Source organism: Hemiscyllium ocellatum, chromosome 33 (assembly GCF_020745735.1).
Source record: "Hemiscyllium ocellatum isolate sHemOce1 chromosome 33, sHemOce1.pat.X.cur, whole genome shotgun sequence".
Lineage (NCBI taxonomy): Eukaryota > Metazoa > Chordata > Chondrichthyes > Orectolobiformes > Hemiscylliidae > Hemiscyllium > Hemiscyllium ocellatum.
Window position 1 is genome coordinate 18376440 of NC_083433.1, and position 14536 is coordinate 18390975.

General features: G+C 45.5%; 1 protein-coding gene across 3 annotated transcripts in view; it reads right to left on the minus strand.

Moving 5' to 3' along the window:
* LOC132831527 (peripheral myelin protein 22-like) overlaps positions 1 to 1772 on the minus strand; it is a 49724-nt gene extending 47952 nt beyond the window's left edge. For 2 of the 3 annotated variants that reach the window (XM_060849725.1, XM_060849724.1), the window contains exon 1: positions 1444 to 1772. The gene's annotated coding sequence lies outside the window, so the exon portion shown is untranslated. The remainder of the gene's footprint in view (positions 1 to 1443) is intronic. The other variant, XM_060849723.1, reaches the window with a different exon arrangement.
* Positions 1773 to 14536: the final 12764 nt, after the last annotated feature.

Sequence of the window (14536 nt, forward strand, 5' to 3'; positions counted from 1 at the left end):
GTCAGTAAAGAACACGTTTCATACTGGATCTGCTAAATCATGTTTGCTGTATATATTGCAAACTGGGCTGTCAACGATTTCCCGGGGCCGCGCTAGGCGTCATCTAAATGCAAGTCTTTCTCGCTTCAAACTGGCTCCTATTTCCTTACTCATTTAATCCACACAAACCCGGCGCTCAACTGAACGTATACAGGATGACACGCAAATTCATGAAGCGTCCCATTTTTTTTTAAAAGGGCCGGCACTACTGCCTCACAGCACCAGGTTCGATTCCAGCCTCGGGCAACTTGCACAGTGTGGGGTTTGCACATTCTCCCCGTGTCTGTGTGGATTTCCTCCGGGTGCAGTTGGTCATGCTAAATTGCCCATAGTGTTAGGTGCATTAGTCAGAGGGAAATGGGTCTGGGTGGGTTACTCTTCGGAGGGTCGGTGGGGACTTGTTGGGCCGAAGGGCCTGTTTCCACACTGTAGGGAATCTAAATCATCAGGTCATTGCAACTGTGGGGCTCGGAAACCGGGCGGCGGAGAAGAGGTAGAACACATAACGGTGGACAGATTGGAAGTCAGTCTGGATTTACCCTGCAAATCTCAACATCTCCCTTTCCCTCTCACCCCACACCCCCTCCTCATCCCTCCCTCTCACCACCCCCCACCCACAAAAGGCCCATCTCCCACGTCCCCAAATTCCTGCCACTGCGGGCGCTACAGGGTCAGTTTAAGGAAAACACAAGATAAGATTGATTCAAAACATCTGGCTTAAAGACTGACAGCAGCTTTTATTCGTCTCGTCTCGTCCCTCTTTTTTGGGGAAGGGGGTGGGGGTCATTCTCCGCAGGAAAAAAAGAATCAATCGAGGAGAAAGGGGGTCATTCGCGTCGGGAAAACCGGAGTAAAGATAACTTGAAATACATTTTTAAAATCCCTCATTAATATAGAGAAGTAACTGACTCACCACGCCCGTCCTCCGGATTAATTTAAATCAAACTGTTCTGTCTTCGCATTTTGTTACTCGCCAACGATTTAAACATTAAAGCCGAAGGTTTTTAAAACTAAGTTGTCTTCAAATTGAACCGCAGTTGGAGCTATCGTGAACATATCCGCAAACTTACACTTTAAAACAATGTTTTTTTAAAAAAAAGACTTCAATTTCCCGATAGCCGGGTGTTAATTCAACGGGGACTGACAGCTGAAGGTTAAAATTTCTTAACTTTTTATTTGGAAGACTAAATTTCAAAGGCGCATGAAATTTCGACTGAAACTGACATCAAAACAGCAAGCTCCTGAAACTGATCCAAGCAACAACTCCCCAAACTTTGAGCAGCTTCCAGTGACTTTTGCCCACTCCTCCCGCTCAAAATAAGTTGTTTTTTTTTCCCTCCACAACAAACCGAGCACACAAAACATATTTTGGGAAGGACTGAAGAGAGGCAGATAAATCTTTACCTGAATTCCCCGACACTCTTAGTCTGAGTTGTTGAGTACCAGCCTGAGGGACAGACGATGAAAACAGCTCGATCCCAAAATCAGACGCCAACGCCCCTCCTTCACACACTCACTCACGACTGTCCTCAGCGCTTTAAAGAGACAGTCTCAACTTCTCTCTGAGTCTGACCGCGGAGCCTCAATAAAAGTCGTCTTTATTTACTCGCCTGACCTGTTTGTTATGAGTATGAGATTTTTGTTTTTTTAAAAAACAAAAGTGGTTAGCGATGGGTCAAGAGGTAACTGGGTTTGAACAGTCAGGGTAACCTTAAGGACACCGGTCTAGGATGGGAGGTGCAACCGCTCCATCTTGCCATCTCGGGTAAAAGTGAAATATTTCATGTCACGTTTTGCATAGTTTTTTAATTCTTTGCTCTCGTATAACAGGGCACCCACTCACTAGGTGGGTTCCGCTGAAGCCACAGCTAAATAATAAGAGACTGGATGGGAGCTGTAAATAGGATAACTGTAAATTCGATTAATTCAATCTGTTCTTTGTAATGTTAAGACATGCAATGTATATATCTATGAATGACCTGACAAACTGTACAGGTACCAAATATTTATTTCTATGAATAAAGTATATTTTGAAATTTAAAAAAAATCAGCTAGTCTGTGGCCCATGCAGTCATTTGGGCTCTGCTGACCCCTCAGCTAAATATATGGTTGAAAAATGTACAGACCTGTATATAACAATGATAAATTCCAATCTCTGTATGTGAATGTTTACATATGTATGGCATGGCCAACTGTACAGACCATCAAATTATTTTATGAATAAAGTATATTTTTGAAATTGAAAATGGTTTTTTAATTCTTTCACGGGAATTGGTGGCAAGAGCAGCATTGGATGCAGCCAGTCGCTGTTGGTCTTGTATAGATAAGTACAGCACTGAACAGACCCGTTGGCCCACAATGTTGTGCCGAGATTTAATCCTAATGTAAAATATAGTAATTTAACCTACGCGACCCTCGACTCACTGCTATCCAAGTGCAATCTTGAACTGATTGGCTTGCTAGGCCATTTCTGAGAAATTGTTGAAGAAACTCAGCAGAAATGGAGAGAAAGAGACAGTAAGGTCTGCAGATGCTGGAGATCAGAGTTGAGAGTGTGTTGCTGGAAAAGCACAGCAGGTCAGGCAGCATTGGAGGAGCAGGAGAATCGACGTTTCCAGCCATTCCTGATGAAGGGCCTCTGCCTGAAACGTCGATTTTCCTGTTCCTCGGGTGTTGCCTGACCTGCTGTGCTTTTCCAGCAACATACTCTCAGATATGGAGAGAAAGCAGAATTAATATTTCGGGCGAAAGACCTTTCTTCAAAACTAAACGTAGCTGGGCAAAGGTTGGATATGTGCTAAAGATGGGGAGTGGGGAGGAGCCCAAAGACAGAGAAACACAGTTGGGCCGAAAGGTCAGTCTGGGAGAATGAATGGCTGCTAATGGGGTCCATTAGTCACAGACTCATACAGCACAGAAGCAGACCCTTTGGTCCAACTAGTCCACACTGACCATGTTCCCAATTCAAACTAGTCCGCACCCTCCTGCATTTGGTCCATATCCCTCCAAACCTTTCATATTCATGAACTTATCCAAATGTCTTTTAAATGTTGTAACTCTACCTGCATCCACCACTTCCTCTGGCAGTTCATTCCACATTCGAACCACTCCCTGTGTAAAATACTCTGCCCCTCGTGTCCTTTTAAAATCTTTCTCCTTTCACCTTCAAAAATATGCCCCTCAGTTTTGGTCACCCCCCCCACCCTCGGGAAAAGACCTTTGCCAATCACTTTATCTATGCCCCTTATGATTTTATGAACCTCTACCCTCAACCTCCTGGGCTCCAGTGAAAAAGTCCCAGCCAATCCAGCCTCTCCTTATAACTCAAACCTTCCGTTCCTGTCAACAGCCTGGTTAATTTCTTATGTACCCTCTCTAGATTTCTGAGAATTTTATCCTTGTATTAATGGAAATAATATTGGGGAATGATTATTCCAAACTATTTGGAGTTGAGAATCTGTTTCCTGTATTTGATTAATGATCAGATGATCAGAAAAGCAAAATCCATTTTGGTTACACAACATAGCTCCTTCCTATGTAGCTCTGAAAGACTACTGAGTTAAAATTCATGCCAAATGTCCCTCTTGCCCATTGACAAGGATAATGAGAAGTCTGTGACCGGAGGTGTGCCACAAGGATTGGTGCTGGGTCCATTGCTATTTGTCGCTTATATAAATGATTTGGATGTGAACATAGGATGTACAATTCGTAAGTTTGCAGACGACACCAAAATTGGAGATGTTGTGGACAGTGAAGAAGGTTACCTCAGAGTACAATGGGATCTTGATCAGATGGGCCAATGGGGTGAGGAGTGGCAGATAGAGTTTAATTTAGATGAATGTGAAGTGCTGCATTTTGGAAAATACATTTAATGGTAAGGTGTTGAGAAGTGCAGTTGAACAAAGGGATCTTGGAGTGCAGGTTCAGCAGCCTGAAGGAAGAAGATGGCTCAGTAACATCATCTCAGGCTGACATCATGAGGATCAGCAAATCCTTATATGCCAGTCTGTATGACATGCAGCCAACAGAAAGCGCGGCCTCCCAATCGTTCTTGTCCCCTATCACGGAGGTCTTAGACAACAGAACACGCGAGAGGCTGGACCAGCTGCTATCTCTGGACGAGTTGACCATGACCCCGAGTCCTTGAAAAGAATAAAACTCCCAGAAGCGACGGCTTACCGGTCGAGCTCTATTCCGCTCTGTGGGACTTGATTGGCCAGGACTGCTGGAGGTGTATGTCAGTATGTTTCGGGCAGGTACCATGAGTGAATCCATGAGGAAAGGCATCATCACCCTCATCTACAAGCGGAAGGGGGAGAGGGATGAAATTAGAAATTGGAGACCGATCTCACTGTTGAATGCAGATTACAAAATTCTGTCAAAGGTAATCACCAACCGGGTCAGGTCTGCTCTGGGATCAGTGATCCACCCTGACCAAACCTGTGCTGTGCCGGGCAGGAAGATCGCTGAGAGTCTCACACTCCTCAGGGATACGATCGTCTATGTGCAGGACAGAGGGTTGGACACCTGCCTGATCAGCCTGGACCAGGAGAAAGCCTTTGACAGATATCACACACATATATGAGAGATGTTCTCTCCAAAATGGGCTTTGGGGAGGGAATCTGCAATTGGATCAGACTGCTCTACACCAACATCGTCAGTGCAGTCTCAATCAATGGGTGGGAATCAGATAGCTTCCCAGTCAGATCTGGAGTCAGGCAGGGCTGCCCTCTCTCTCCTGCCTTGTTTGTGTGCCGCATAGAGCCATTTGCCGAGTCCATCAGGAAGGACGCGAGCCTGAGAGGGGTGACTATTCCTGGCAGCGGGGGCCTGCAGATTAAGGCCTCCCTGTATATGGATGACGTCGCCGTTTTCTGCTCGGATCCGCTGTCTGTGCACAGATTCATGTGCATATGTGACCAGTTCGAACGGGCCTCGGGGGCAAGGTAAACCGAGGCAAGAGTAAGGCCATGCTCTTCGGGAACTGGGCTGACCAATCCTCGATCCCCTTCACCATCAGGACTGACCACCTGAAGGTGCTGGGTATTTGGTTCGGGGGGGCTGGGGCGTGCGCCAAGTCTTGGGGGGAGCATTCCAAGAAAGTGAGGCAGAAACTGGGCAGATGGAAGTTACAGTCGCTCTTCCTCACAGGCAAAAACCTGGTCCTCAGGTGTGAGGCACTGTCATTGCTGTTATACGTGGCACAGGTCTGGCCTATTCCCAGAACCTGTGCCTCTGCAGTCACCCGGGCCATCTTCCAGTTTATATGGAGTTCAAAGATGGACCGGGTCCGAAGGGACTCGATGTACAAAGATCTGGGCAACGGGGGAAAAAATACACCCAATGCCACCCTCACCCTGATGGCCACCTTTGTGTGTGGCTGCATCAAGCTGTGCATGGATCCCCGGTACACAAACACCAAGTGTCACTACGTACTGAGGTTCTACCTGTCCCAGGTGTTGCGAAGGATGGGCCTGGCCTCGCTGCCGGAGAACGCTCCGAGTAGTTGGACTGTTCCGTATCACCTGTCCTTTGTGGAGAAGTTTATGAAGAAAAACACCTTTGACCACAAGTCCATCAGGAAGTGGTCAGCACGTAGTGTCCTTGAGACCCTTCAGGAAAAGGAGAGGGCGGGTCCTATCGAGTGGTTCCCTGAGCACACTGTTAAAGCCATTTGGCAGAATGCCTCATCACCAGAACATTCCAACAACCAAGACATGGCTTGGCTGGTGGTGAGAAGGGCTCTGCCTGTGAGATCCTTCATGCACACCTGGGCTCTCAGCCGCACCGCACGCTGCCCTCGAAGCGGCTGCGGGGGGGACAAGACTGTCACACACTTCCTTCTGGAATGTGCCAACACAAAGGAAGTCTGGAGAGGAATGCAGTGGTGTTTGTCGAGGTTCGTCCCGAGCAGCGCCGTGACGCGGGACTCCGTGCTCTACGGCCTGTTCCCTGGGACGCACAACGAGACGAACATCAACTGTGCCTGGAGGATCATCAACTCGGTGAAGGACGCTCTCTGGGCGGTCCGAAACCCGTTGATCTTCCAGCTGAAGGAGCTGACCCCGACTGAATGTTGCGGACTGGTACATTCCAAGGTCCGGGACTACGTGTTGAGGGACGCGCTGAAGCTTGGGGCAGCTGCCGCCAAGGCTCGGTGGGGAAAGACCACTGTGTAACATCTGCCTGCCTAAGCACAGGGGGCCCATGCAGTAAGGGGGCTCCGCTGACGCTTCAGCTAAATATATGTATAATAAGCGTACAGACCCAAATATACAAATGATTACTCAATCTCTGTATGCAAAGAAAGAGAATGTTTACATATGTATGGCATGACCAATTGTACAGATCATCAAAATATTTTTATGAATAAAGTATATTTTTGAAATTTAAAAAAAGCAGGTTCATAATTCCTTGAAAGTAAAGTCACAGGTACACAGGATAGTGCTGAACTTGTCTTTATTGGTCGGTGCATTGAGTATAGGAATTGGGAGGTCATGTTGTGGTTATACAGGACATTAGTTACGTCACTTTTGTAATATTGCATTCAGTTCTGGTCTCCTTCCTATGGGAAGGATGTTGTAAAACTTGAAAGGGTTCAGAAAAGATTTATGAGGATGTTGCCAGGATTGGAGGGTTTGAACTATAGGGAGAGGTTGAATAGGGGCTGTTTTCCTTGGAGCATCAGAGGCTGAGGGGTGACCTTATAGATGTTTATAAAATAATGAAGGGCATTGATTGGGTGAATAGCCAAAGTGTCTTTCCCAGGGTAATGGAGTCCTAAACTAGAAGGCATAGGTTTAAGGTGAGAGGGGAAAGATTTAAAAAGGACCTAAAGGGCAACCTTTTCCTGCAGAAAGTAGCGCATGTATGGAATGACGTGCCAGGGGATGTGGTGGAGGCTGGTACAATTACAAAACTTAAAAGGCATCTGGATAGGTATATGAATAGGAAGGGTTTAGAGGGATATGGGCCAAATGCTGACAAATGGTACTAGAGTGAATTAGTGTATCTGGTCTGCATGGAGTTGTTGGGCTGAAGGGTCTGTTTCGATGCTATATAACTCTATGACTAAGTTGCATTTGAATAGCTAATTTTTTGTTGTAACCTGTTTTAACCTGCTTCACAGGAGCATCAAAAATGCATCTACCTTGATCTGCATAAGGTAATATAAAGGACCAGAAAAGACAAAGGATGTTGAAGGCAGAACCTCCAACAGTTGAGGGAAGGGATTTGAGGATGTACAAAAGGCTAGAGTCTAAGGAATACAAAGCCCTTGGAGGGTTATAGGGTTGGATAAGGTAAAGAGGTAGGTAGGGGGAAGTCATGGGAGGAATACAACACAAGTACTATAGGGCATAACACATTTATTCTCAGCTGTGTTGGACAGTGTGCTCTGTTTGGGCTGGTGAGAATGAGGTGATGGTGGAGTACAGAGTACACACAAAGAACCCCAAACACTCTATTGTTGTACATGGGTCTGAAAGGGTTAATATTGAGGCATACCATAATCACCACCTACTATGATGCTGTCGAATGTACTTGTGGGCACAACAATGATGGAGGGCTTTTGCCTGAAACATCGACTCTCCTGCTCCTCGGATGCTGTTTGACCTGCTGTGCTTTTCCAGCACCACACGCTTGACTTGTGAGTACAACAGCTGAGGAGCTCGAAAAAGTATGACATAATAATGGTTAGTTAGCTCAGTTGACTAGACAGCTGGTAGGTAGCACAGAGCAAAACCAACAGCGTGGGTTCAATCCCTGCATCAGCTGAGGTTATTATGAAGGACACTCCATCTCAATTCTTCCCTTCATCTGAGGTGTGGTGGCCCTCAGGTTAAGCCATCACCAGTTGTCTCTATCTGGTGAGAGAGTAGGACAATGGAAACTTTACTTTTATTACGCTCTCTGTCACAATGTGCACCATATCAATGTAACCACTAGTTGCAATCAGCTACATTTTGTAAACTGCAAGAGGTTTTTTTTATTAGACCAGGAAGTAGTTTTTTTTCCCTCACAACAGATTGAACAGGAACTGCATTTTCCTGCATTGTAAGAGGATGGTGACAGCAATTTTCCTCATGAGCAGCAGCTCAAAGTGTAGTGAATGACCACACACCAATACAACATAAGCAACCCTGAATGGTGGCAGTGTCCTCTCAATACATTTTGATGTGCAGCCTCCATTTCCATCCAACATGCTGTCATTGCGACTCTTAAACATGGAGTTTGTGGGAGCTAACTGTTAGTTTTAGGATTAGCAAACTCCCTCAGCTTTGCTTGTGAAATTTGAATTCAACAGAACCTGGATTTGAAATCTCCTCTCATGGTGACAATGTAATGATTGTCATAAAAACCATCAATAGTCTGATTAGCCAATGCTTTTGGGGGAAGGAAGTCCAGACTCCCAGCAACATGGCTGACTCTGAATTGCGTCAATTAGGATAGGCAGTAAATGCTGTTTTGAAGAGTGTGACGCTGGAAAAGCACAGCCCATCCGGCAGCATCCGAGGAGCAGGAGAGTCGACATTTCAAGCATAAGTTCTTCATCAGGAATCGAGTGGGGGGTGCAAGGGGGCTGTGAGATAAATGGGAGGGTGGTGGGGCTGGGGGGGATGGTAGCTGGGAATGCAATAGGTAGATGGAGGTGGGGGGTTATGGTGATGGGTTGGGGAGGGTGGTGGAACAAGTAGGTGGGAAAGGTAGGACAGTTCAAGAGGGCGGTGCCGAGTTGGAGATATGGATCTGGGATGAGGTGGGCAGGGGAAATGAGGAAACTGGTGAAATCCACATTGATACCATGCGAATGAAACGTCCCAAGGTGGAAGATGAGGATTTCTTCCTCCAGGTGTTGGATAACTGCTGCTCCTAGTAAATGCTGATTACACCCTGCATTACATTTGCAAGCATGTGTAAAATGCTCAATTCGCTCCGACTCCATTTTGATTTCATCCCCTCCTTCTGACCCTACCCATTGCTTTTAACAGGGTTTGCTTGTTGAAATACAATTGGCCACATGGGTGTGTTCCTGATGGTGGAAACAAGATATATATAATAAAGTCTATTTAAAGGTGTATTTTTTTTCTGTCTAACTATAAATATAAAATATATACATATGTATAAAACCACATGGGTGATTCTGGGAAAAGGAACTTAAAAAAAACACTAAGTTTAATTGGCAGAAGGTTTTTAAGCCTCCTGAGTACCATATTTAAGAGATACTTGGACTGTCTGGGACCACCCACTCCAGTCATCATCTCCTCCCAGTCTGGAGATAGAATAGAATCCTTACAGTATGGAAACAGACTCTTCGGCCCAACAAGTCCACACCCATCCTTCAAATGATAACCCACCCAGACCCATTCCTCCTACCCTATATTTACTCCTGACTAATGCACCTGACTTACACATCCCTGAACACTATGGGCAATTTAGCATGGCCAATCCACCATAACCTGCACATCCTTGGACTGTGGAAGGAAACCCACGCAGATTTGGGGAGAATGTGCAAACTCCACATGGACAGTCACCCGAGGATGGAATCGAACCCGAGTCCCTGGCGCCAGGAGGCAGCAGTGCTAGTCACTTAGCTGCCGTGTTGCCCCAATGTTAGAGACCAGCCAAAAAGGCAGTGTCCCACTTTAGTGACACCTCTCTAAACAGTCTCCTAAATGCTGTATTGGAGGGAAGGGAGGTTCTTTTTTTTAATATGGCAACACAAAGCCACCCCGACTGATTAGTTCAGGCAGACTGGACGGAGATCAGCACTGATGAGCAGCTCAACAGATCCTGGCTCCAGTACCTTCAGATCTGTTGTGTACTATCAGGGTATATATTACTGTTAAGTCAATGCTACTTACTTCTATGAATGTGATTTAACAGGTTAAGGTTGCCATACAGAGCTTGGGATCTTCATCAGATGCAATGCCTGCCACTTGATTGCAGCTACTGATGTAGCATTTCTAGAATCACAGTGATACAGCCTCACGCACATCAGCTGAGGTTTACACTTCAATCATAATCAGGAGGTCAACACTCAGGAGCTCTCGAGCTATCAGGTCGACTGCTCTTTCCTCACAACTGAGAGAAAATACACATCTGACAGCTTCTCACCATGCATGCGAGACGGTCCCAACCACAATTGCCTTTTGGGTGGATCTGCCTTTTCAGTTTGGCACCCCCTTGCTGGTCATGTTTGCGGGTGTTGGTTTGTTGGCGTTGGTTCATTGGCCTGATCAAGCTCCCTCCATCCAACACACAGGGGAGAATCTTACTTTTTTTTTGGCTATCTATCGATTTCATGGAGGATTTCTCTCCAAAAGACCAAGCCGGTTTTCTATCGCCCCAAACCCAGCCCAATAACTAGCTTCCTATTGGCAGTACTCTCGTCTGGTGCTAGACCTATTTTTCCACTCACCGTAGCTGGATGAATACCCCCCACCCCTCTGCCGGGATATCATGGAATGGACTGATATTCCTGGTGTTGGCTCCATCTTTAAAAGGCCAGTTCTCCCCAAGTCCAGGACCATTGGTATGGAGCGGCCATGCTTGCTTCCTGACATTTGCCCCGGACATGGCGATTCTGGAGAATGGGGCATTCTTGTCAATGGTAAGATGGGTGTCGAAACAGTGATTGAGTGTGAGGTAGCTGAGAATACATGGCATACTGACGTAGAAAAGGCGGCTCACCTTTGTCCTCCAGTGGTGAGCATTCCTCCAGATGGCTGAGACTGTGCTGACCCAGATGGGGATCTCAGACTAGGCTGGCAGGTTCTGATCCTTTGTCGGGTCCAGAAATGAGGACGTTCTTCCTTTGTTCCACTTCTGTCCACCAGTACCTCCTATGCAGGTCAAATATTATGCTCTACCACCCTCACTATCACAAGCAGCATATTCCTTCACGCACTCCTAGCCCTCCTAAAGCACTGCACCATTAACTACCTCTCACTCTGCATGGCCTAACCCCTCACTTGGCACACCTTTCACACAGCTGCCCCAGCACAACCAGCTGTGCAACCTACTTTCACAGCTGCTATGGTGGCTCAGTGGTTAACACATCTGCTTCACAATACTGGGGACCCAGGGTTGATTCCAGCCTTAGTTGATTGTGTGGAGTTTGCACATTCCCTCTCTGTATGTTTGGGTTTCCTCTGGGTGTTCCAGTTTCCTCCCACTGTCCAAAGATTTGCAGGTTAGGCTTATTGACCATGCTAAATTACCCATGCAGTCTAGGGATGTGCAGGCTAGGTGGATTGACCTTGGTAAATACAGGGTTCTGGGATAGGGCGGCTGTGTTTGGGTGGGATGCTCTTCAGAGGATCAGTGCAGATACAATGGGCCAAAAGACCTCTTTCTTTCACTGTGGGGATTCTATGATTCATCCCCCTAAACACCTTTCTGGAAAAAACAGCCAACGTTAGGCAAGATAGAACCAAGATGGATGATGGGGTGCCTAACATTTAAGCTGTCAAGCAGCTAACTGACCATGTCTAAGCCCCTGGGCTGGCATCGGAGACTGCCCTTGACTTACAGAATTGATTGCCATTCTTAACTGGCAAGATTGCACCTGTGAATGCAATTCCAGGGGGTCAGCATGCCAAGGAGTATTCATGCCACTGGCAATGAAGACAAAGCAGTCCTCTGACCATGAGGTCTCCTGACCCACCTGAAAGGTTCTGAGAACTATATTGTGAAATGTCAACCTCTTGTGGAGGTTATGATTTTTTTTTCAGTCCCACCCAATTAAATTTCCGTTAATTTGTTCATAAGATGTGAACGTGGCTGGCTGGACTAGCATTTAAAATGCCTCAGAGAAGTGGTGATGAGTTGCCTTCCTGAACTGCTACAGTCTGTGGGTTTAGGAACACCCACCATGCTGTTAGGGAGTTTCAGTATTGTTTGTGGATGACACCAAAATTGGCTATATAGTGGACAGTAAAGAAGGTTATCTAAGATTACAAAGAGATCTTGATCAATCAGGTCAATGGGTTGACAGATGGAATTTAATTTGGATAAACATGAGGTATTGTATTTTGGGAAAACAAACAAAGGTAAGACTTATGCAATTAATGGTAGGGCCCTGGGCAGTATTAGGCCAGGCCTAGGGTATCAGATACATAACTCTTTCAAGTTTGCATCACGTGGAGTCGGGTGGTTAAAAAAGTGTTTAGCAAATGATGCGAGGGCAACTTATATAAAACTTCCATTTTTACTAATGTTGCAGGAATGCCAGGATTCAAGCTGGGATTGATGAATTCTGGCTTCAGGCTCTGGGAGTCTAGAGGAGTTTCCTGTTTGGGAGATTTATTTGGGGGAGGTCATGACGTCTTTCGATCACTTGAGCCAAAAATATGAATTGAGGGACCTCTTTTGTTACTTTCAGATTAGGGACTTTGTACAGAAAAAGACTGCATTACTGGTCAATCCCTATAAGTCTGATGTGGAGAGGAGAGTACTTCAGTCCAAGGGTACTCTCTCGATCATTATCCTCCACTATTTACTAGGAGGTAGTGTCTTGAAGGACATTGAGCAGCTGTGCGCGATCTGGACTCAGGAATTGGAGGTGGAGATCTCGTCAGAGGCATGGGAGGACATTTGAGAGAATGTGAGGAAGATTTCAATTTGTAATTTTCATGTTCTGCACAGGGCCTATTTGGCTCTGGAGTGGCTTGCAAAATTTAAAAAAGAATGTCTCCAATGTGTCCCAAATGTAAAACAGATGGTGGGACTCTTACTCACTGCTTGTGATCATGCCACAAGCTTTATAGGTATTGGGGTGCTATAGTGAGTGTTTTGGAAGGTGTCTTGGAAACTGAGGTGTTGGTAGATCCAGTGTCCCTCCTCTTCAGTCTGCCGAATTTGCCCTCTTTAGGTGTGCATGGGAAGAAACAGTTTGATATTCTTTCATATTGTGTGAGGAAGAACATTCTGATGAGCTGGATGTTGGAAAATCCCCAGGGCTTTTGGGATGGCGTAGGTTAGTTATGGAATGTATTCCCTCTAGACTTCCTTACAAGTATGGTGTACCAGAAAACAAAACTTTTTTATAGGACATGGCGGCCCTTTTTGAACTATATGGAAGCAGACTTGTTGGCTATATTGGTCAGAGCCTCTGTGTAGCCGTGAGGGTTGTGTCTGGTGGGCCAGGGGCTCTTGAGAGGAAGAATTCAGAATAACTATACCAACTGATGCTGCTGGTGATGGGGAGCATTGGTGGGGTTGCACTGAGTGTTGTAATTTAACTTGGTTCTATCTAATTTAATTAGTTTATTTTGTTTAATTATTTATTGAATTGTAGATTTTTTTTCCTCTAATTTGTTTGTGAAGTAGAGTAGTAGTTCATTTATTGTTATTGTTGTTATGCTATAAGATTGTAGCAGTATTTTATAGTAATTTTATAAGTTTGTAAAAAATTCAAAATCTTTTTCAATAAAAATATGGTGTTTTGCACTCTTGCCTTCATTGCTCAGACTTTTGAGTATGGGAGTTAGGAGGTCATGTTGAGGTTGTACAGGACATTGGTGAGGCCTCTTCTGGAATACTGTGTCCAGTTCTGGTCTCCTTGTTATAGGAAGGATATTGTTGTGGTTGTGTTCGCCGAGCTGGAAGTTTTTGCTGCAAACGTTTCGTTCCCTGGCTAGGGAACATCATCAGTGCTGTTGGAGCCTCGTGTGAAGCGCTGCTTTGATGTTTCTAGAAACATCAAAGCAGCGCTTCACACGAGGCTCCAACAGCACTGATGATGTTCCCTAGCCAGGGAACGAAACGTTTGCAGCAAAAACTTCCAGCTCGGCGAACACAACCACAACAACGGATACCCGAGCTGCAAATCTTCAATCAAACTTTAAATAGGAAGGATATTATTAAACTGGAGAGGGTTCAGAAGAGATTTGCCAGAAGGTTGCTGGGAATGAAGGGTTTGAGTTGTAAAGAGAGGCTGGATAGACTGGGATTTTCTTTTCACTAGAGTGTAGGAGGTTGAAAGTGGCCTTATAGAGGTGTATAAAACGATGATGGGTATAGATAAGGTGAATGGCAGGATGGCTTTTCCCTCGGGTGGGGGATTTCAAGACTAGCGGGCATCATGTTAAGGTGAGAGGAGAAAGATTTTAAAAAGACAACTATTTTATACAGATTTGGTTTGTATGTGGAATGAACTTCCAGAGGAAGTGGTAGATGCGGGTACAGTTACATTGTTTAAAGGATAAGTACACGAGTAGGAAATATTTAGAGGGAATATGAGTCAAAGGCAGGCAGATGGGACTAGTTTAGTTTGGGATTATGATTGGCATGGATTGCTTGGACCGAAGGGTCTATTTCCATGCCATGTGACTTTATCAATTGTCTCCCCCCTCTAAAGACTCTGAGTGGTCCCATAAAGACCGCCCATTATTGCAGTTCCAATTGGTCACACTTCAAATCCTGGGCAGGAGCATTTTAAGACTCAAGTTTGATCACTGGAGCCTTAACAATCTCCTAAACTGTTAAATAAAAA